Source organism: Alligator mississippiensis, chromosome 6, assembly GCF_030867095.1.
Source record: "Alligator mississippiensis isolate rAllMis1 chromosome 6, rAllMis1, whole genome shotgun sequence".
NCBI classification, from domain to species: Eukaryota; Metazoa; Chordata; order Crocodylia; family Alligatoridae; genus Alligator; species Alligator mississippiensis.
Genome location: NC_081829.1, coordinates 88,412,185 through 88,435,724, shown reverse-complemented (window position 1 = coordinate 88,435,724; position 23,540 = coordinate 88,412,185).

Sequence of the window (23,540 nt, the reverse complement as noted above, 5' to 3'; positions counted from 1 at the left end):
ACATCTTCCCTTGTGCCAAAAATGCTGAGGGGAACCTTTTTTTCCTTGGTGTGGTCCTTAAAAAAAGGGATGGGTGTTCTTTCCCCAGGGAACTGGCACCAGGCCTGGAGGTACTGTAGTACCCAGTCAGCACTGGGAGGGCCAGAATCAGCACCCCAACACTGTCCTTTTTGTGCCAAAAATGCTTGATGTTAGACAAAAGCCAAGATACTAATAGGAACCCAACACCAGGACAAGCCAGTGTAGCCCACCTGAGTAACACATATGATAGTGCTCATTGCATGCAGTTCCCCTCAGAACCAAAACTTTTTCAAGTCATGGTGAGCCACTATCCTATGTACCTTTTTACTTCTTCTTCACTCCCACAGCTGAGTGGTGCTTTTCTTTCCCATTCCCAATTATTTCTGTTTCTTCAACAGCCTTAAATGTCTGTCAAAGGGTGCATCTACACATTCATTAATGTGCCATAATTATGGTGCATTAAATTTAGTACCTGTAATAACAGGTACTAACGTAACGAGCCATAATCAGTACTACTGTGCATTAGTGCAGATGAATGCTTTTTAAGTGATGTTAATGAATGTTAGATTAAATCTACTGTGCATTAGCATGGTTTGCCATGCTAATGTGCAGTAGAATTAGTCTTCTGCACATTAAGCATCTTGTGTAGGTGTGCCCAAACATCACCAAATGGGGCCCCAAGCACTTCACCCAGAATCCCTCTGCTGCTCCCCTTTCAGCCTGTCACACAATATTTGTGTGGCCCCAACCTCCATAAGATGAAGCTGGACCAGGTTGCCCTGCGACTCATCTGCATATACATTTTTGGTATCTGCTTACCGTCTGACATGTCCAGGGAAGGAATCCTATCTACACAACAAAAAGCAACTCAGCATATCAAAAAGCAACAAAAAGCAACTCAGAATATAGAGACACTCTTATGGACATGAAGGGACAGATTTCCATCTCCAGCTCCCTCTGTGTGAAAATGAAGTTTATTTCCTACCTATGGGGACTTTTTACCATCTTTAATTTTCTCAGGGCCTGATAAAGGGCATTTGACTGCAAAAGCTAGCAGAAAAGATTTTTTTTTTTTGCAATTTCCTAGTTGGTCTAATAAAAGGTATCTTTTCTGAACCAAGAGTTCTAGATTTTTGCATTTCTTATACATTTTTGAAGCATCCCAGGGTTTGTGACAAGAATAACCAGTTCCAGTCACAAGTGGGTGGGGGTTAATTAGAACATAGTTCCTTTGTGAGGAGGGGTGGTATCTGGAGTACACACACATACTGAACAGTGCTGAGCTGCTTCTTGCATATGACTTCAGGAAGTCGACTCCTCCAACCATTTAAGAGTAGATCCTTCAATATTACTGCAATCTTTCAGACTTTTCACTCCTTCTGGTGGACCATATAGAGGGTAGTCAGTGAGTATATGCTGGAGCTTTGGGGTCACCATTGCTTAAATGTTGTTGACTCTGGTGGGACCCAGACCAATCAATGACGTGGTAAATCACAATCTTTTGACTTTGGATTAATATTAAGCACAGTTTGTACCAAATATATCTAGGTGTCAAACTTCTGCCCAAAAGTGTGTTTATAGCGTACCTGTGCTAAAACTTGCAGCAGTTTAAAAAAAATGGAACATGCATCAATTCTGGATGAACTAAGCGTATGGGTGCTATTGCAAATGGCTACAGTTATGTTTAATTTCAAGGGAATTGTTTTCAAATTTTCTCCTTGCTTCCATGTCCTCATGGGGAGCAGGGTCTCACAGTAAGGAGACAGGGAAGGGGCTTCCAGGGAAAAAGTTGGAGGAAAGCAAAGAGGCTACCAGACCCTCCAGATTTATTTTCCCTGCTGTATCGGGGAGTGAGACAAGTTCAAGGCAAACATTCAATAATTAGATAGGGGTCATCATATAATCAGGGTCTTCTTCTATTTGAGTAAATTCGGGGTATTTACCCTTCGTCAAGTGGGGTTGGCCTTCAGCATAAGCTCAAAGTGAAGCTTGAACCAATGGTTTTGGATCCATAGCAAGCTGCTAAAAGATCACTTCCACCATCTCTTACAAAGGAAGAGTAGCAGATCTGTGGCTCTCAGTTCAAATGTCCAGCACAAAATACCTTTTGATATAAAAATTCAGGGTCAGAATCTATGCTAGTGTGCCTTGGCATTGTCTCTCGACTTACACATTTGCAGAGGGCCCTCCAGGTTATATTTCTTGGCATAGGAACAGTTAGAACTTGACCTGAGTCTTCACACCTGAAAATCTGCATTCTGCAGTGCCCTCAAGAGCAGGGAATAGAGAGAGAGCGGGTTTTTATGAGGTTGGGCATCCTCCCAAACATAATGGATTAGTGATTTCTTTCTATGCTATAATGTACTTGCAGCTACCACATTTCTGACAGAGCTGACTAGGAGGGATACAGAGCAGACTGGAGGGAACTTGTAGTATTTATTACCAAATATGTCCCTGATGCTTGCTTATGCTAACATTGATAAAGGTGCTAAGGGATTCCATAAAATTATGCCTCATATAAGGGTACCTTATTTTCTGGAAACCCGGTAAATGATGAGTGTGGGGCACAGTGCCCATGCTGCAGTAGGGCAGAATTCACTGCTACTGAGAACCTGCTAAATCATTTTCAGCAGAGTTGATAAAAATCCATTGAGCTTATGATTTGATTTTAATTTATTTGTCAGCTGCTTAAATTTAAAAAAATAATCACAAAGCAGTATAGAGAGAGAGAGAGAGAGAGAGAAAGAGAGAGAGAGAACAAATGTTATCTTGGTCAGTAATAATTCTAAAGAATATGAGCCCAACATCTATACATTATTATATAACAGCTACCCCAGGCTTAGTTATTCATTATCCTCTGAGGTATCTTCTTAGAGGAGCACAGCCTTTGTAGAGCTGAGGGCTGGTGGCTGCAGCTGAGGACAAATGATGGGTGTTCAATCTTAATGACTTGTGATGAGACCTTGGATGAGTCACTTGGAGTGGAATTTTTCCTTAAGTAGCTTGACAGCATGGGAAGAGGTTTTGTACTCGTAGATCCCTTAAGATTCCTCGATTCTCTCCCCCTCCCTTTGCCACCACCTCTCCCAACCTATGGTCAAAAGCAAAAGTTAATGGTAAAAATCAATCTAAGCTGTTTTGGAAATCTGATCTATCACCTCTCGATGTCTCAGATTCCCCAACTGAAAATGGACTTCTGTAAAACTTACTTAATGCACTGAACTGTACAAAGACAAATTAGGTCAAGATGTTCAAACTGGGCATGTGTACATGAGACACTTTACTTGAGATTAGAGCTAATTATGGTGCAATAAGCATCATGGTCTACACACACAGATACTTACTGAACAGTAATTTGCTCCAATCATGAGTAAATTTGCTACCTGCAACTGCAAGTAGTGAATTTACTCAAGATTACTTATTGTGCAGTAGGTCATATGTAGACACCTGACCAGGAGCAAATGTGTTCCCAGTCATCCAGGCAACAGGGGGCAGGAGATTGCTCCCTACCCCTGGGAGCTGCCTGCTGCCAGGGCAGGCTCCACCACCAGAACCTGGTCGGGGACTATGTCCCCCTGCCCTGGGAGCAGGGAGCACCCACTCCACGGTCACGGAGCTGGAGCTGAGAAATCCTTATCTCCCAGCCTGGGCCCAGAGGTCATGGGGCCGGCACTGGAAGATTCTTCTCTCCCAGCCCCAGTGCTGATTGTGGGGCTTTACCTGGGAGATAAGGATTTCCCAGCCCTGCACCCCCTAACTGCAGGGCTCTGCCTGGGAGATAAGGAACTTCGAACCCTGGTCTCGCAGTCATGGAGCAGGGCCTGGGAGCTCCCTGCTGCCAGAGCATGGGAACGTTATCCCTGCCAGGATCTGGTGGCAGAGCCCACCCTGGCAGCAGGCAGCTTCCAGAGGCAGGGAACAATGTCCTAACCCCTGCCAAGAGACAGCTGTCTCCTGCCCCCTGGGCTGGCACCTAGAACTGCCCCTGGCTGCTGCAGGGACCTGGTGCAGGACCACAGGGAGCAGGAGCAGTCTGCTGCTAGGAGCAGCAAATCTGGTCCTGCATCCCTGCATGTGTAGACATGTGCCTGGGAGAGTATACTCTAGAGTACTTTAGAGTAAACTGCTCCCAAATTATTTGCACATGTAGATTCATCCACTGATAACTGATTTTTGGTGTCCTAAAGGAGCCTGGTTTTCAGAGGATGATTTCTGGGTATTTTCTGAAACTCAGGTCCCTATGAGGTGTCTCAGTCACTGGTCATCCAATATAAAATCCTGGCCTTAATTCTTACACATTTTCTTGAGTATATGGTTTCAAAGGCAATCTAAACATTCAAAGCATTATTAGAATGCATAGGTCATTCAATCTATAACATTTGCTCTATTATACTATGTAGGATGTTGCAGGAGACCCACATGCCATGCCATAACATTGACCTGCTCAAAAAACCTTTACATTTTTTCAACAGAGAATCTAGTGCACATTGCTTGTAATTGTGTTGTCTCATCCCTAGCTCCAAAGCATTTTCCCCCAAGAGCCATGACCCTTCAGTGACCTTATTCAGATACTCCAGTAGCAAAGTGAGCCTTGGCAGGCGGGACAGATGATAATGAGTGTTCCCTGACTCTTAACAAAGATGTCCTTGGATTGTGCCAGCTTTACTTAACTTATAGTGCAGGTCACTTCCTGAGATCGAAAATTAGATAGGAAGAGCCTGAGCAGAGCTGCACCTGATGTTGTAGGAAGAGTATAAGGCAGAGGGGTTACACAAAGAGCAGCTGAGTTCTGTGAATAACCATGCTTTAAAAAAAAAAATTAAGTCAGGGGTAAACTGGCCATGGGTTAGAGATCTTGTACTGCGTGAGGGTCATTTCAGTGTATCTGTATGTGACAGTGTTTCTCAAGCTGTGCCAGAGGTCTAAAAGCACAGCAAACAATGTCCTTTCCAGCTGGCTATCCTGAAATAAAACATTAGAAAGTGAAAACAGAACAAAAACCCCATTGTTCACAAAAAATGTGGAACGTGAGCATGTCCTAACATCGTGTGACTGGCAGTAAACTAATAATAAACCTCTTTAGGAGCTGTTGATTTTGCAGGATATTAATTTTGTTTATCTGGGGCAGAGTATGAACTAATTACCTGGTTAATTGTATTCATAATTAAACTGGTTATTATTACAGTGATTCACTCACTGGTTCTTCTAATTACATAGCCAGACCAGTTGTATTTGTTCCATATGTTTTGTTTTTTCTCTCTCAGAGGAATGAGTAGGACATGGCTGATCAGGTGATTTTGTTTCTTTAAATAGCCATTGATTGGTAGGTGGCAGGCTGCTTTTTGTATAAGCCAAGTTTAGTATTGCTACTTTTTTAAAAGGAGACTTAGGACAGAACGTGGGCTTGCCATTCTGCAGCTTCCTTGTGCCTGAGACATACCCATGCAACCCCATTGAAATCAATGTGATTGCAGCTGCACAGTCCCAATGGCATCCTACAATGGAAGCAAATCCCTTCTGAAAGGCCTTCAAAGTGTGGAGCAGGATCAAAACCTGCCTATGCTTCACACTCAGCCATTTAATCAAATCCAGAGGATCAACAGACTGCTCTTTGGTGCAGCTGTGTAGTATCCACTTGGCTGCCCAGTTCCATCTCCTCTCCATGGGTAGATCTACCTGACCATGTCTTCAGTCTCTGGAGATTGTGACTGGTGTTTTGTGGATGTCATCAGAAACAGCATGTGCTGGGGGTTGAAGTCTTGTCTGGATAAGTGACAGTTCTGGAGTACTAAACAGGTTGGGTGGTTTGAGAGACTGAAAGGGCTTTGAGATGACAGAAAGCTACCCAACGCTTTCCTGTACCTGAAAATTTAATTTCTGTAACTTGGTAGCTCTTCCCCTGCTTGTCTACAATATGCCTAACTATTCTCAGGATCAATGAATAAATTCATTAGGAAACACTTGTCTGACCCTTGTCTTAACCCATGGCTGTATCAAGTGCAAAACATGGAAACCAGAGGTAGGGAAGTCCTGTGATGCCATCTCACCTATTCCCTGGAAAAGGAGAACTCTCCCCTCTGTTATAGTTTCTAATGACATATCAAATCTATTTTAAGTTCTCAGGAAACTGTACAATTGCTACATATCCCATTGTATGGGGAGTAGCTAACATTTTGGAATGACTGACATGCAACGTTTATCGTAATATCACCAGAAGCACACAAGTGTCATCAGTGGGTTTTGAACTTCAGCATAGTTCCTCCATTGGTGTCAAGATCAGTTAGATTTCTCTGGACATTTCTATCTAATATGACTTATTTACTGTGAATTCAGTGGATTTGTTGTTATTAATTTTAGCACAGCTTTGAAGTGAAAAATCCAGATTTTTATGGGAAGATCCATGGCCCAATGCTGCTGAAGAAAATTTAGGCTGATTTATGACAGAATTCTTAGTCATCAGAGCAATTGTACAATAGGGATAAACTTCAAGTTCAAAGCACATCATAGATCTTGCTCAATTAAACCTCTCTATACTTGTATGAGGTAGGTGGGTCAGTACTGGTAACTTATGGGAAATCTGAAACAGAGAGGTCAGGTGACCCACCCAAAATTATGCAGTGCTCAGGAGCAGAGAACTCAGGATTACCCAACCCTCATGGGGTTTTTCCCAGACATGCGATCTTACCCAAAAGAGATGGTGGAGAGTTCATCAATATAGATTTTGCAATTTTTTAAGTCAACTTTTTGAACAGATGTCATGGTTTCAAGGCTCTTGAAACCTGATGTTTTGAACAGTTTGGGTTGGCAATTTAGTTAGGGCTGCGACTTACAGCCCATTGAAAGAACTCCAGTGGGGCTTAACTGATGCATGGTTCTTGTGCATAGAGGGGACTTTCTCATATGTATGCTAGCCACATACTGTCTGCACTTAATAATGATATCTGGGTCTTCTATAGCCTCTCTCACTCAGAGATCTCAAAGGACTTTACAAAGGAAGTAGCTATCGTTATCCCCATATTTCATAGGGAAGCTAAAGCACAGAGAAAAAAGTGACAGATGGAGGAATGACTGGCTAGGCTACAATAGTGCAGAGAAAGGCCAGGGGGTTACAGTAGATCATAAGCTGAATGAGCCAAGAAAGTACAACCCAGTATGCTGTTGCCTTACAGGAGTGTCACTTGCAAATCAAGAGAAGTGATTCATCTACTCTATATGGCTTTGGTAAAGCCTTACTTGGAGTACTGTGTCCAGGTTTGAGCCCCACACTTCAAGAAAAATGTGCACGGATTGGAAAGTGTCCAGGGGAGAGTGACAAAAATTATTAGAGATCTAAGTAGTATGACTCATGAGGAAACACTGAATAGGGTTATTTAGTTGGGAGAAAAGAAGACTAAGGGAGATATGAAAACAGTCTTCAAATACCTAAAAAGTGATTATGTAAAGGATGGAGATGGGCTTTATTCTGTGGCCATATGGGAAAGGACTAAGAGAAATGACCTCAGGATTCAGTAGAGAAAATTTGGGTTTTAAGAACTTTCTGACTATTAGGGTGGCTAAGCCTCAACACAGACTTCCTAGGGAAACTGTGTAATTTCTATCCCTAGAAATTTTCAAGAGCAGGTTTGACGAACACTTGGTTGGGATGGTTTAGTCAGGGATGATCCTGCTTCAAGCAGGGGCCTGGACTAGATGACCTCATGAGGTTCTTTCCAGCCCTACTTTTCTATGATGCTGTGATCCTATGACTTACTCAAGGTCATCAAGCAAAATTGGTAGCAGATACAGGAACTGAAGCCAGTTGTCTGGAGTCCCAGTCCAGTACTTTATTCATCAGACTAAAGTGCAAGTGATGTGGAAATGATTAACCTGCATACTGCAACAAGAGTAGCATATAGATTTCATTTTTTTATCAACACACAATCAACGGGGTGCGTGGAACTGCAGTAGGATTAAACAGCCCCCCCTGGGTGTATGCCGATTTTTAAATATTAATTATTACTATAGTCACACTGTTTGCACCAGCACATTTAACGTTTTGCTAGACTTTCCACTAAAGAAAAACATATTTTCAGCAGTTTAGCAGGAGCACTGTCATCAAAAATTCACAGCAGGATGAACATATCTCAACCCAGGAGTTAATTACTTAAAAACACTTTTTTGAAAAATCCATTTTTTCCCCTTGGGGCTGAGACTTGTAGAAAGAGAATCCTTGTTTAAGATTTTCTTCCTCCCCTTTTCCACTATAGCTCAAATATAGCTCTGTTATAGAGTTTAATAAAAAAAAAAAAATTGCAAGCAATTTTAATCTGTAATGTGTATCAATTATAGTTGGTATTTTGGAATGTTTTCCGATAATTAAGTTCTGTGCTTTTGGAAGCAGGTCTTATTTCCCATGAATTTTAGTATGCTGAGTGAGGCTACAAGACTGCAATATACTGCAAGTCCTTTCCTAAATGTGCCAAATGCCATTCGCACCTCCTGAGTTAGACAAAAGGCTCAAGTCCTTAACGCACTTCGTACATTCTAGACTGTACCGGTCTAGTTGGTCAATGTACGAAACACTTTCAGTCTCTAAAGAAGGCATTTGTCATTTAGGACCCAGTCCTGCTGAAAGTGCTTAGGTTTAAGGACTTCAAACTCCATGGGCACATCCCCATGAGCAGAAACATACGTTCCTCAGGGACACCTAGAATGGTGCAAATATTTGTGCAGCTGATGGTTGCCCCCAGGGAGTGCCCCTATCCGCGGTGTGTGGCAAGTTACCTTGGGTGGGGTAGGGGAGGCCAGGGCTGGCACCTAGGCTGGCTCCAGCAGCCTTACCCTGGGTCTTGGCTGCCTCCCAGGGCTCCAGCAGTGGCAATCCAGGCACAAGGAGCTTAGCCAGAAGCCAGAGTATGGCTCTGGATGGCTAAGCTCTGTTTTTGGGTGGCACGGTGCCACCATGTGCACTGCCCACCTTTATTCTGGCATAGGTGTTTTTGACACTGGTATCTCCTGGTGTTAAAAAACCCCACCGCACTGCAAGTTGGCAGCGTGGCAAATGCCTGCACGTGCAACACATGTGGTTTGCGGTGCCGCAAACTGCATGTGCATGCTTATCTCAATGTGCCCCATAAGGCCACTCTCATATGTAAAAATAGGCCCATAAGTAAATGTTTTCAAGATGGAAGCTGAAGAGCATGATCATATTACGTTGGCATTCTAATGTTTTGGATAGTGCATAAAGATGTACCTAAAGAGTAGTGCTGCGCGAAATCTCACCGGCTGCTTTGATTCAACAATGTTTCAACTCATTTTGAGCTCGAAAGAGCAAAATTGAATCAAAATGAAGGGCTTCGAAACAGCCTCAAAACCAAACAAGGCTAGTCGAAATGTTTCAAAAGTTTTAAAACATTTTGGGTTTCAAAGCAGCCAGCAGCCAGCAGCCAGGTGGTGGGAGACAGGGGAGAACTAGGGCTATGCTCCCAGCAGCTCGGCAGCCCCATATGGCTCAGCTGGGCGGAGACAGCAGCCCTGGCTCTCCCCACCTCCCACAGTCGGGTTGTGGGAAGCCAATCACAGTGCAGGAGAAGGGAACTCCTGGGGTTGCAGGCCTCTGATCTGCCTGCCAGATGAGAAAGGTTGTTTCAAGCTTCCCCATTATAGCATATGGGCGAAACATCAAAACAGCGTCATTATTTTGATGAAATAAAATGGAACAGGGGTTTTGAATCAAAATGAAATTCAAGATGAAACGCTGTTCCATTGAACCCTTGAAACTCAAGTTGAAACAGAACAGTGCCATTTTCGCACAGCCCCATTAAAGAGCAACATCCAGGTGCCCACCCAAAACTTTGGGTGGATCTTTGCCTTGCTCTAGTTTGAATAAAAAAACAGCAGGAGCAAGTTTTCTGGATCTGATTCAGCTGATATTTGACATCTTGACAACTGAATTAGCCTACTGAAAAAAGTGTATTGATACCTAGTCAGCTGTATTATAGCTGGGCAGTGTCAAGAAACGAATTAGTGGTGTCATTTTTATGCACTAATCAGACAAAAGTCTATGAGCTGTGGTAGAGGAATGCTTATGGCATCCTCAGGGTGATGGTTGTCAGGGGCATGGAAAAATAGTCCAAAAACCATTGTATCATGCCATCAGTAAAATAGATTTCATAGACCTTAGGGCTGGAAGGGACCTCGTGAGTCCATCAGGTCCAGTCCCCTGCCTAAAGGGCAGGAAGTCAGCTGGGGTCAGATGACCCCACAGATGACCCCGGGCACTTCTTAAGGGCATCCAGAGTAGGTGCTTGCACCACTTCTGGGGGGGGTCTATTCCAGACTACGGAGACTGACGGTAAAGAAATTTTTATGTCCGGTCTAAAATGGTCTTCCAGTTGTTTCTGGCCATTAGACCTTGTCTTCCCTTGGGTTGCCCTGGTGAACAGATGTTCTCCCAGTTCCTGACACACCCCCTTATATACTTGTAGGCAACCACCAAGTCCCCACTGAGCCTTCTCTTCTCCAGGCTGAAGAGACTCTTTGGTAGGAACTGCCCCTTTGAACCTCCTAGTTGAAGCAGTTGCAAGATAGTACATGTGCTGTTCAGTAATCCTTCAAAGGCAAGCAGTCCGACAACAGGTAGCTTCCTTCAATCCTAGTGTGTGGGTGCTAACCAATCAGCACTGTAGAACGTGAACTACCGTTCAACACAACAATCAGTTCTGAAGGCTGTTACGCCTCAATATGGCTCCAATAAAGGGGAGCTGCTAGGTGAGGTGCGTGTGGAGCAATTCAGAATGGGAGCTACAATTTTTCTTCGGATAAAAACACACAAGGAAGGAAGTAGACACCAGAAAATTCTCCATTTAAAATTTGGGATTAGTGTCAGTACATCCAGAATGCTCTTGCTATTAACCCACCATCCTGCTGTCAGTGAGACAAGCTTTCTATCTCGGTAGCAACTGGGGTTCTTTTGCTAAGCTATTTGGCCAGGCGTTCCTCTGAACTGAGCTGACGATCTGCTCCTTCATTAAGAAATATTTCCTCGTGACAAAAAAGTCAGGGTTTGATCTCTGTGGTTAGGAAATAAGCTCCTCTTTCACCCTGCTGAAAAAGCTCTACTACGATAAGACCAGCAGGAAATAACATATTGAATAGCAGCTGAAAAATCTCTCTCTACTGTGAAACATTTGTACCAGCTGAACTCAGTCATACATATTGTATTTTCCATTGTTTATCTTTCTTTTGGCCCAACAAAGTATGTGAGACTCTCATGCCCATTCTGCTATCTAGTGGCTACTTTTGCAAAATACAGCCCCTGTGCCGTACAGGCTTAGAAAGTCCTGACTTCCACCACCTTCCCCTTTTATCATATAACTTGTTCAATTATATTGTCTTTTCTTCTCTTGATTCCTATCTACAATTATACTTCCCCAAAGCATGTATTGTATAACCTGTGGGTCTTGGATTAAGTTCACTGGTCTAGTTGACCCCAGTTCTGACCTTCACTTAATTAAATAAAGGATTAAGTCAAAGAGTTATGCAACTCAAATCTCAGGTTTAAGCAGGGGGAGTTCAGGGCACTGGCAATGAACTGACTGATGTTCATGAATGAGCTCACCTAGCCTTGTAAAACACAGAAAACTGCATGATTGAGCCTGTTGCTCCTGAAAAGGCAGCTGGCTTTAACTCCTTCGTGGTGTATCATTCTTTCCATGGAAACAGAATTTTGCAATAAGGATTCAGATGCTAAAGGTAACATTTTTGCTTATTCCTCCAACAAAAGCAGTTGACTTCTCTTTGTCCAGGTAGCATTGGAGAAGCCAGACCACCCTATTATACCCACCCCTGATTTCCAGCAGTTAGGGAAACACAGGAGACAGAAAAGTTACATTTGTGATCTAGAGTGGTCTTCCAAAGCGTGGCACTTTGGAAGTGTGGCATATCAGTTCCTCTTCTGAAATCGTAATGCTAGATTTCTAAACATTGAAACAGGCTTGAGACCTGAACAGATTATTGGGTTGACTTTGGAGCTTAATAAGACCAATAAGAATATGGGTTGCAAATTGATAAAGGTTAGTGGAACATGTCTAGTTGAATTTTCTCTGCTTTCTCAATCTTACAAGTCATCATTAAAATTCATTCTGCTTTGTAAAAGCAAAATATATTTGAAAGATTTCCCTCAGTAATCAATGCACTCTTAACAAAAATATATCCAGAGAGACATTTTCTGTATGATTTGAATAAAGACATTTGAATTGTATAAATCATTCATGCACAAGACCTGTGGAACCTGTATCACTTTCTGCTCACTTTTGGATCTTATGCTGGAAATGCCATTTTCATATATACGTAAGCTTAATTTAATATAAAAGGCAGAAGTAGCAGTGATTTTAAACGTCCAGAAAAACAGGACAATGGAGCTGATCATCATAGCTCTGCTAAGACTGGGCTCAGGGAAGGGAAGTAGAGAAAGTGAAAGAGAACAGAACAAGTATGATCAAGAAAGCAGAACATCCATTACAATGGGACTCCATGCCTCTGATCATAAAGACCCTTAAAAACTTCTGTCTGCTCTTGTTGGTACTGTACAGGGCCCTTTTTTGCCTTTAGATCAGTGGTCACCAACCAGTAGATGTCGATCCACCAGTAGATCTCAGAGCTTCTTGAAGTCGATCCGGGGCTGGGGTGGAGGGCTGAGTGCCCACATAAATGCATGTGCCCCAGCCCAGCAAGTCAGTCAATGGGGAGGGATGGGGGCTAGATTAAGGCCCCCACAGTGAGGGACAGTGCTGCAGAGGCAGGAGCAGGGGTAAGTTGAGTGAGGCCTCAGCTGAGTGGGACTTACCTGCTGGGGAGGTGCACCCCCAAATAATTTTTTCTCAATCTGCCCCCCCTTCTCTCCCCACAGACTTACCTGCTGGTCAGGGGAAGGGTGCAGGAGGCAGTGCATGGTACATCTTGGGTTGCTTTTAAATGCCAAAGGTGATCTCCTATTTAAAAACATTGAAGACCACTGCTTTAGATGAAAAGCCCTTTTGAAACAGGGACACATTTGTTCAGTACAGTTAAGCTATCTCAGAACGCTTTGAATGCTGATGATACTATATGAGGGGTGACAGACTTTAATATAAAATGTATTTTTTTTAGGGGTGTCAGTATGATGGCAAGGCATTTGAGACACCATGGACAGTGGCAATGCAGGCTTCCCCAGCTAGCTCTTCTGTTGGGCCTCAAAACTGGCTTGGTGTTGTAGGAAAATAGTTGAATCTCTATTAACATTAGCCTTTGATTTCTGCACTGAATCTGTTAATATTGGTGTCAGTTAGTAGTGACTGTAATGGTGGTGATTGTCCTAAAAACTTGAACCAAGACCTTCCAGACAGGAATGTATTTTCAGAGAGAAATGTACCCAGCTGGTTTAGAGAATAAGATCTCTCAGCTTGACCACCCACATTTTTCAACTACCAATTAAAAAGCTACTAAATGAAGCCTTTTCCATGTTTAGGAGGCAATGCAACCATATGCAAACCCAATTTGTATAAATCTCTGTTACCTGAAAAAAGCCATGTTATCAGTGCCTGATATTGGATAGGAGAATGCAAGGCAGAAGGAGGGTGAACCCTTCTTTCAGATCACGAAATCCTGAACAAGATAGGCACAACTGACATTCCAAATAGGTCAGCGTTTCCCCGAGGTTGTTTTCTCCCTAATCTTATCTAAATGGCCCAACTGGTTTCATATATACATATCCATATATTGAAAAGGATGAAATAAGATGACAATGCACATAAAACCTCAGTTGCTGTAAATTAATTTAGATCTGCTGGAGCAAATATAGCAAAATTGACCTACACCACTTGATGTGTAGGACACAGTATTTAAAGAACACACATAATTAACATTTATTTACCAAATCTAAGATTTGATGTTCAACACAGATGAAATAGAGCCTGGGTTTGGGTAAGCTGGCTAGTTGACCTCTTGAAGTTCCTTTCCAGCCTTATTTTTTTATAATAATTTTCCTTATATGCACTTTAGTGTTGGCCTCTCGAGTAGAGATTGTGTACAGTACCAACATGAATTAATCTAATAGGACACACAGGAATTTCATCTGCGTTCCGATGGACTGCGCAAAGGACCGAGAATGAGGACATCTGGATGCTTTTCTAATTCAGTAATGACTGGGCCTTACTCTTGCAAAAAGTGCTCTGGTTAAGCACGTGTGCAGTCTAGATGGAAGTTAATCCCGTGTTGTAGCATCAGGGCATAAATTCCATGTATAGTAATTGCACCAAACTGAAACAGGAATAATAACATGAATTTTTCAGAGACATACATTTTTGTGCCCAATATCCAACACTACAGACTCCACAAATAATTATATTTTTATTAATATAGATTCCCTCCCCCCTCTTTTTTTTTTTTTTTTACCCCCTGAACACGTCTTGGACAGACAGTAAGCTATTAAATCACAAATGCATACCACGCTTATTTCCCACTTTTCTAAACAATGTAGTTCAATCTACTAATCCGATGCAGTAAATCGAACAAGAAGATCCCTGCTGATGGGCAGTGCTTCTGAAGAGGACTTAGTGAATGTGCTGGACAGTGTAAGAACATTTGCAAACACATTATTAGAAGTGTCTTGTATCATCTCTATACTGTATATTGACATTTTCTTGACTCTGTCTGCTTTACAAATGTCATGTCACGCAGGATAAAATGAAGAGTGGTACCAGGAAAACCATGTTATCTGACTGGGTCATGGATTTGTAGCTGTAAGGAAACCCATAGGAGAACTCTCAGGGTGAACTTTGGCAAGTAATCAACATTTAGGTACTTCAGGCTATTAAGTCCATTGCATTAGCTGAAGAGCTTTTGCTTAAGATGTCCATTACTAGCAAGAAATGAGTTTGTTTGTTTTTAATATCTTTCTTAAATCTACTGGGCCAACAACTCTCCCCAAACTGCATTCGACAGTATTTTTTTCCATATTAAATTTTAAGAACAAAGGAGCTTGACGCCCTATATGTGGAATAAAACTTTGAAAATGAACAAAAAAGCAACCCCATGACTAATACATTTCCTATGTGAAGGAACTATGGCTTAGTGGATCTGCCATTTCATAGGCAAAAATGCAGAGATTGCCTCTTTTGTCAGTTTGGAGATAAAATCCTATTCTTTGTAATCCCTGAAGAAACAAATCAAATAAGCTCTGGCTGAGCTAACCATTTTCAATCCATCAAAGCAATCAAATTCTGTTTACCTGAATCAGAATGATTTCTAAAATGTTATTAAAAAGTAAAATGGAGTTTAACTATTCCAAAAAACTGAAAATGATGTGCAAACACAAAAGGGATAAGATTTCAGTAATTATGTAGACACAAAGTCGGTGCCATCATTTGTACCACAATACAATGTAGCTATGGCATATAAAGATAAAGCTTCCTTTGTCTAACATTACTGCTGCAAGTGATGCATAAACATAATTAATATAAGAAGTCTTCAAAGGGGTGAATATTCATTCAGTTAGTTGTATTGCTCTTTCAAGCAAACAAAGGTTTTATAATTTAATAAACCAATTAACTGATTATATATTTCACCCAAAATATTTGTATATCGCACATTACTATCATTTCAAGAATCACCGTCATTTTCCACTCACCAGAAGAGGAGCATGCTATTACAGTTAAAGCATTTAATTTAATATTGATTTAGTTTGTCAGTTATTTTGGAGTGAATAGCCAGAGATGCTTGTGGCTAACTACATTCCCATAAAAATAGTGCCAAGTTTCATACAAATACCACTACTTAGAATAGCTTTGAAAGGAAATCATTATTTTGGTCCTCAGTCATGATTCTTGAAGTGATCTACATAAAGCATCGTGTAGTCCTGCAGTAGAGGACTTGATCTATTTTATCGCCCCTACAGAATTGCTGCTTCTATTCAGTCAAGAATCATTCAGCTGACTTTAGTTACAGTACATAGCATTGTAATGTATTCCGGGAGTGATGTTCACTTGCTCGGCTACAGCTGATGGGTCTGTCTGCTCTTCCATTGTATACATTACAATATATATATAGAAAGCACTTTGTAAATATTCTCTCCAAGTCTTGGTAGTTTAGGAAGCTGGACAAAAGTTTCTACCCAGGAATGTTTATATTTCCATACAAATTTGAAAATAAATAAATAAATAAGCAAGCAAGCCTGTCTTTTACAGTTATCAGCAAACGGGCCTTGGAGACTTTTGCTGTATTTTCTATTCACTATGCTACCTAAAAATAGATATGCTCTTTTAAATGGAGGAGCCAAATCCTGCCTTGAGATATGCGCGAGTCATTCACATTGACTTCAGTGGGCATTGTTTGACTTGTCAAGGTCAAAGGTCTACCCAGGCTCAGATGCCCATAAGACTAGCACGAGGAAGCTTCTACAGGGGTCAGAGAGAGACAGATTGAAACAACTGTTTCACTGAGTAATGAGAGGCAGCTTAATTTCCTGGTGCAGTACTGCGAGAGCTATAGATGAAAAACACTAAGTGTTACCACTGCAGGCCATATTCGCTAACATTTTTATTTGAACTTTTGACTTACTGAGTAGTCCTGTAGGCTGCCAGCACTGAACCCATCTACCTCCTACAAATGAATAATCTGTGAATGATCCGAATGCTTGTCATGCCCTTCCTTGGGAAGCTCTACTGACTTAAATGCATTAATTTTTATCATATCCTAGTACACTATGGGCATGTCTACACTTGACGCTTTTAAGTGCATCAGCCTAAGTTAATGCGCATTAAGGGTATGCATCTACATGTGTGCGCCCTTAATGTGCATTAAAAATGGTGAATTTAGGTACAAATCATTAGAGCCCAGTAACACACATGTATACATGTTGAAGCGCATTAACGCTGTGTGTGTGGACTGACTTGGGACTAACTTTAGGGGCAAAAGCACAGTGTTAATGTGCTTTAATGCCTGCATACATAGATGCCTGCCTAAACCTGCTTAATGCGCATTAGGCTAATGCACATTAAATTTAGGCACGCTTAAATGCAGATGTAGACACACCATGTGTCAATACTACTACACCCTTTCACAAATGGAAAAACTAAAGTATGATACATTGTGACTTGCCCAACACAGCAAGTGAGTGGCAGAGCTGTTGTTTGGACGTCTACAGGTGGATGTGGTCTGACCAAAAGCACAAAATTAACATCTGTTATACTGTCTAATAGAAAGAACCCAACCTCACTGGAGCTGGTGGAAGATTTCCCATTGAACTCAGCAGAAAAAAAAATTAAATCAATCGTTCTAATTCAGTACTGCATGTGCAAGCGCATACCACATGTTACTGCAGAAACTTGTAGTTCTAACCACTTTAGGTAAACTAGTGATTTCTCAACTCCATGCTATGTGACATACATTTTCCAGTGCACCCAGAGCCCCAGCACTGTCTGGTTTCTATTCAAACAGGTTCAGATAACAGTTGACCTTCTCTCATAAATGAATATTATGTATAAGAATGTTGCCATAAGAACATGGTATTTGTTATAATCTAACCCAGCTGTGTCACTTCCTATTGAAATCAAATTTAGCCCACAACCTTTCTGTAGTGGGGTGTGCAAAACTGAACACAGGACTCCAGATGTGGCCTCACCTGTGCTGAACAGAGGGGAAGAATCACTTCCTGTGACCTGCTGGCAACACACCTACCAGTGCAGCCCAGGATGCCGTTAGCCTTCTTGGCAACAAGGGCACACTGCTGGCTCATATTCAGCTTATTGCCTACTGTCACCCCAAGGGCCTTTTCTGCCAGTCAGCCCCCAGCCTGTACTGGTGCATGGGATTGTTCCATCCTAAATGTTAAGAGGAACATATTAAGAGTATTGATTGGTGATACTGTATACCACTCTATAGTCTTCCTACCTGTTTCTTGTAGAGTGAGTGAGTGAGTGAGTGTGTGTGTGTGTGTGTGTGCGCACACACATATAGTGAAGTTAGCCCTCCCAAAACACCTTTTGTCTTTTGTTTTCACAGTTGATCTATAACTTTTCAAGTTCAATTTCCCTCTGCAGCATGGCAATCATCTACATTGGTAAATATTAAATAATCAAGAATATACTACATTTTGCAATGCTCTTTCTTTCTTTCTCATAGACACACACTCATGCGCTCGCTCTCTCACTCGCTTACTTGTGTGTGCGTGCGTGCGCGCTCACACACAGAGAATACTCAGAACATTAAAGAAAGCTGTTAAGCTAATCTGGTGCATCTAAATGGGCAATATATATTGAATCCATGCTCCATTGATCATAATTATTGCAGTGCCCTTTATCAAGTAACCATCTTAAACCATTATTTAGAGATCATTTTGCTTTCCATTACTGTCACTATATTGCAGAATTCACTGGGAATTGGCCACTGTGTGATAGAGGAGTATGCAGCTGTATTAGTCTGGAATCTCCTCATGTTATCCAACAATGTTTCTAAAATGAGAGACTTAGTGCTACATTCACAGAAGTTTTAGACAACCTTTGAATAACTTTATTCTTGAGCAACACATTTGCATAGGTTTTGTTTTTCACTTAGGACCAGCACACCTCCAGAATTTTATACATACTTGTGACAATCATATACATGCTGAGAGTACAGATTGTATGCTGATTAGCATTTTTGGAACCCACAGACAAGAAGCACTCTTGGAACAATTGATTAACCTTTGTATCACCTTAAAAGCATGCATGCATGTGTATGCACATATATTGTATAATATTCTTATCATAAATAAAGCAATGAATTGCACAAAATACACCGTTTAAATGGCTGGATATGGACCAAAATCAAAATGCTACATTTTGATATGTAAAGTGAAAACACTTGGCTTTACTCTTACCTAGGGAAATTAAAGAGGTGTAGGGAAAAGAAAAATAATGGATGTTAATTATGAATCCTTATTCCAAACCATTGGTGCTCAGCCTTCTGATACCACGGGCTGGATGAGTGGTACTGGGTTGGTCCCTGGTCTTGATCCTATGAGTAGGATCAGTCCACTGGTTGGATCCAGGGTCAGGTCATTGCATGGGATCAGACCATAGATGTGATCTAGTATGCTGGCCTGGCTCCATGAGTCAGATCTGGCTATGGAGTGCCCCTGTGCACAGCATGATCTGGTACTTGAGGCCATATTGCTCAGCCTGCAGCGCTCTTCACAGGCCAAGTGATACAGCTCCATGGGTCAGGTTCATCCCGCCGGCCAAAGGTTAAGCACTAGTGTCCCAAACCATCCTACACAATGCACCTGACATGTACGACATGAATCACAGAAAACTGAGGTTGGAAGGGACCTCAGGAGGTCAGCTAGACCAACCCCGACTATATCATCCCAGTCAGGGCTTTGTCTAGATGGGTCTTAAAACCTTCCAAGGATGGAGAGTCCACCACCTCCCTGGGTAACCTGTTCCAGTGCTTTCCTAGCCAGAGGGGTGGTGGACACTCCATCCTTAGAGGTTTTTACCAATATTAGAGTATTAACCAATAAGTATTATTTTAATATTAATATTAAAATATTAGAGTATTTTACCAATAATAGAGTATTAACCAATATATCTAGAACTCAGGTGTTTAACATCATATTTGCCAGTTTAACAAGCTAGTAAATGGATTTTCACATAGCCAAAAAATAAGGATACAAATATTTAAAAAGCTGGAGTCATTGACAATCATCATCATCGTCATACTATGAAAGCTATACTAAAAAGTGTTAAGCTTGAGGAAAATAAACACTAACCTGTTTTGTCTTAATGCGCTGCTGAAAATATTAATTTTGATTCACCTTTCCATGGGGCAGGATCCAAACTTAAGTGCACAAGGATCCGAGACTCGGGAATTTGTTTTTTTCTGAGTTGACATGACAAGCCCCTATTTTTCCTATCTATAAAAGCAGTATAGTAATTCTGCCTTATCTTACGTGCGAGGCATTGATAATCAGTATTCACATAATCATGCTGAGATCCTTGACTAGCCAGTACTATGTACGTTTTAAGAGCGTGTGTGTGCATTATAGAGTTATAAAAAATATTGGGCAAATATAGACAACAAAGTTTTTCCTAGGCATGAAGAATGCCATACAATCTTATCTGATTATGTCTTTGGGTTCAAGACAGAGAGAAGGCCGCTGAATCTGATAAAGGCCTGGAGGCAGAAGGGTACTTTTCATGTTCAGAACAAGTCACCAATATCACTTCCCCCCTGCCACTAATCTCCTCCAAGATGCTGTGTCTCAGCCAGTATCAGATCAGGATCTGTATCTTTCTTCGTGCCTGAGGAAAAGCGTATTGACTAAAATTAGACTAGCAGGCAAAATGAGACAAGGTTCAGTGTCGCCATGTCCAATACCAGCAGCAAGTTCTTTAGTTTTTATCTCTGCAAAGCCTCTGCTAGGCCCTTCAGCCCATTAGCAGTACAATCAATGGAGGAAGGGAGAGGAGAAGGGAGACTGGGCCTTTGGTCTTGCTCAGTCAAACTCTAACTTATATTGAGGTTGGCAAGTTGCTCTGTTCCCACAGGTTGTGGGGTAGCTGTACAACCAAACTGCCCATGTCGTTTGGAAACTACCATAAGCACATCCAGGATTTTTAAATGGAGAGGGGGTGAGGGGGTTGAGAAGCAGTGACCAGTGTCATAGGAAGGCTGCATCCCCCATTTCCAGCTTCACCCCGTCCCGGGGCAGACAGACCATGCCGAAGGAGAAGCAGCTGAGGACTTTTTTTTAAGTTCCTGAAGCTGTTAAGAATCCCCATCTCTTCTCCCATTCCTTCCCTCCTCCACATGTTGCTGCCACTGTCCCCAAATGATCCAGGGACTGGAGGAGCCCCAGAGGCCCCTCTACTTACACCTCTGACCCTCCTGCTGTCCGGCCACTCCTGCCTTGGTCTAGCTGCAGGGAGGCTGCAGGGCAGCCAAGTTTGGTCAGAAACAGCAGCAACAGTGGCAGATGGGTTTCCCCCTCTTCCTGCCTGCTCCCTGGCCCAGGTCAGGCACAGACCGTGGCAGTGACGGTTAGTGAAGGGGACAAATGGGAGGGGAGGGAAAGTGCCGTTGAGCATACAGGAGAAGGAGGAATTCTTACCTGATTCAGAGACTTAAAAATAAATCCCCAGCTGTTGCTCTCATGGTGGCATGGTACAAAAGGGGGATGCAACCGTATCACTACTCCACCCTGGAGACATATTTTGATCCCTCCAGATATTGAATAAAATACTGCACTGTGAGATGTCCCTTAGAAGCAGGATGGAGCGCATCCTATTAGCCAAATGGTGCTGATGGAGCAAGTTTCAGCACAGGGGAATCTAGGCCTTACTAACTTTCTCAGATGCCAAGGACTGTCCCTACCTGTCCTTGTCCCTCTAGGAAGACAGGGCAACAGATGTTGCAGCCCCTTAAAGGCCACATTGCACTGCTCTCCATCACCTTTGGCTGACTGATGGGACACTGTAAAACAGAGCCCAAGACAAGGGAACCCATAGACAATGTCGCCCTTATCTTTGTGCATTTTTAGCAATCACTGCAAATGAGCTTCCAGGGCACTCTAGATTAATTAATTTAAAGGCAGTAGCTTAGGAAGGTGAGACCTTGTTAAGTGCAGTGTATGGATGAAGGAAAGGCAAGCATATTTTAAAATAAAATAATACAGTTAGTAGCATGGGACATAGCAAAAGGAAATTCATTGTACCTGCGAAAGATAGACCAATACCTACAGATACAGACTCCCAAAACTCTATAGACCAGTGGCCTGAATACTCTAGCAATTCCAGTATAGGAACAACTTTAAACAAAGTAAGTTGAAGTAGACTCACCATCATTATGAATCACAATCACCCCGCTGAGGGAGTTTTGCAGTGCTGCTCTCTTTGTAGGGCTCACGGTACATCTCTTCTTCCAGTCCCTCCCCTCCTTTTGCTCACAAATGGGCCTGAGCAGATAGGTTAAAGGGGAAATGGGACCTGTTCTCTCATTCCTTTTACAGACTCACAGCCCAATCCATGCATCATCTAAAGCAGTTGTATAGGACTTACTCCTGTAACTGGCTACGATCTATTTCCAAGACTTTCCAAGCATATTATGGCATCTCACTAGCAAAGAGTCTTAAAGCTCCTCACCCCTAGCATCCAAGTTAGTTTGTAATCAGCTTTCAGTTCTGCTGTTCTAACATCAGACATTTTGAAAGTGGATGAATGAAACATTGCCTCAGCTCTATATAATTCATGATCACGTTATGTATCTTTGCTCAGCACAGAATGACAATCCAGTTGGATGCTTTGTGTGAAGGGTAGAACAGCATCATTTACCCCTAAACGCGGTGCATCTAAGTGGCGTACACTGGGGCAGGAAACAAATTAATTGATCCACGGATCAAATTAACTGATCCATTGAACCAGTCAAACCACTAGATAGAAAATCCCACATAAGCAATTGATATCATCTTGTTTTATAGTGAACCTTCCATTTTCTCATTTAAATTTTCTGTGAGCTATTAAACAACAATTCAGCAATTTAAATCTTCATTGGTTAAACTGAACCTCATAACATTTTTTTGGCAATATTAAATCATTTTATTTCTTCTTCTATCCTTTATGATGACCTACAAAAACAACAGTAGCATAGAAAATACATAAATTAACTTTGGCATTACCAGAGAATTAACTACTTATACTTTTCATCATGGGGGAACTTGTATTTTTCCCCAGTATTGTCTGATTTTTTCCAAATCTGATCTATTAGGAAAGATTAGTTTTAACTCCTCAAAAAAAAAAAAAAAAAAACAAACAAAAGAAAGAGGAGGAATTGTTATGATAAATACAGTTAACCATTTAATCAATGCCATCCACTAAGCAATCTCGTTACAGCCATCAAACCTTTGGATGTATTATAGTGTAATCTGAGTGTTCATTTATACACAGGATAATTGATTAGTGTTAGCAATATTTTTTTTGTTATTTTAAGAAAAAAATAGAAATGAGGCATTTATTTAGAAGAAAAATCAGAACAAGTCACATACACATTGCAAACATAACCAAAAAGATGAGCTGAATTGTGAGCAATCAACCCTGACCATGTTTTTTTAAATCTTCCTTGAAGTTAACATGCAAATTAAAGTCCTGATATTGGTGCCTGCACATTGTTGCTTATTGTGTAATATTAGCTACTGTTCTCATGTGATGTGTAGCATATTTGACAAGGGATGGGGTTGATGGAGTCATTACAGAGAGCTTGCTTTCTCCTTTCAACCAACAGAGATGTTTCTTACACAAAGGATATTTTAAACACTTATACTCTGTACCTTGAATAATTTAAATTAAATAAACATTGTCAGAAAAGTATTGGATATGCAATGACATCAAGGCCCACAAATTATCACACCAAAATATACTAAATAAATATCTACTAGAATTAAGTCACATAGGTGAAGAATAAACTATAATATAAATATTATAAGAGTAACGCATTGAAAACTGATACGGTTTTGGAAATCAATGTCA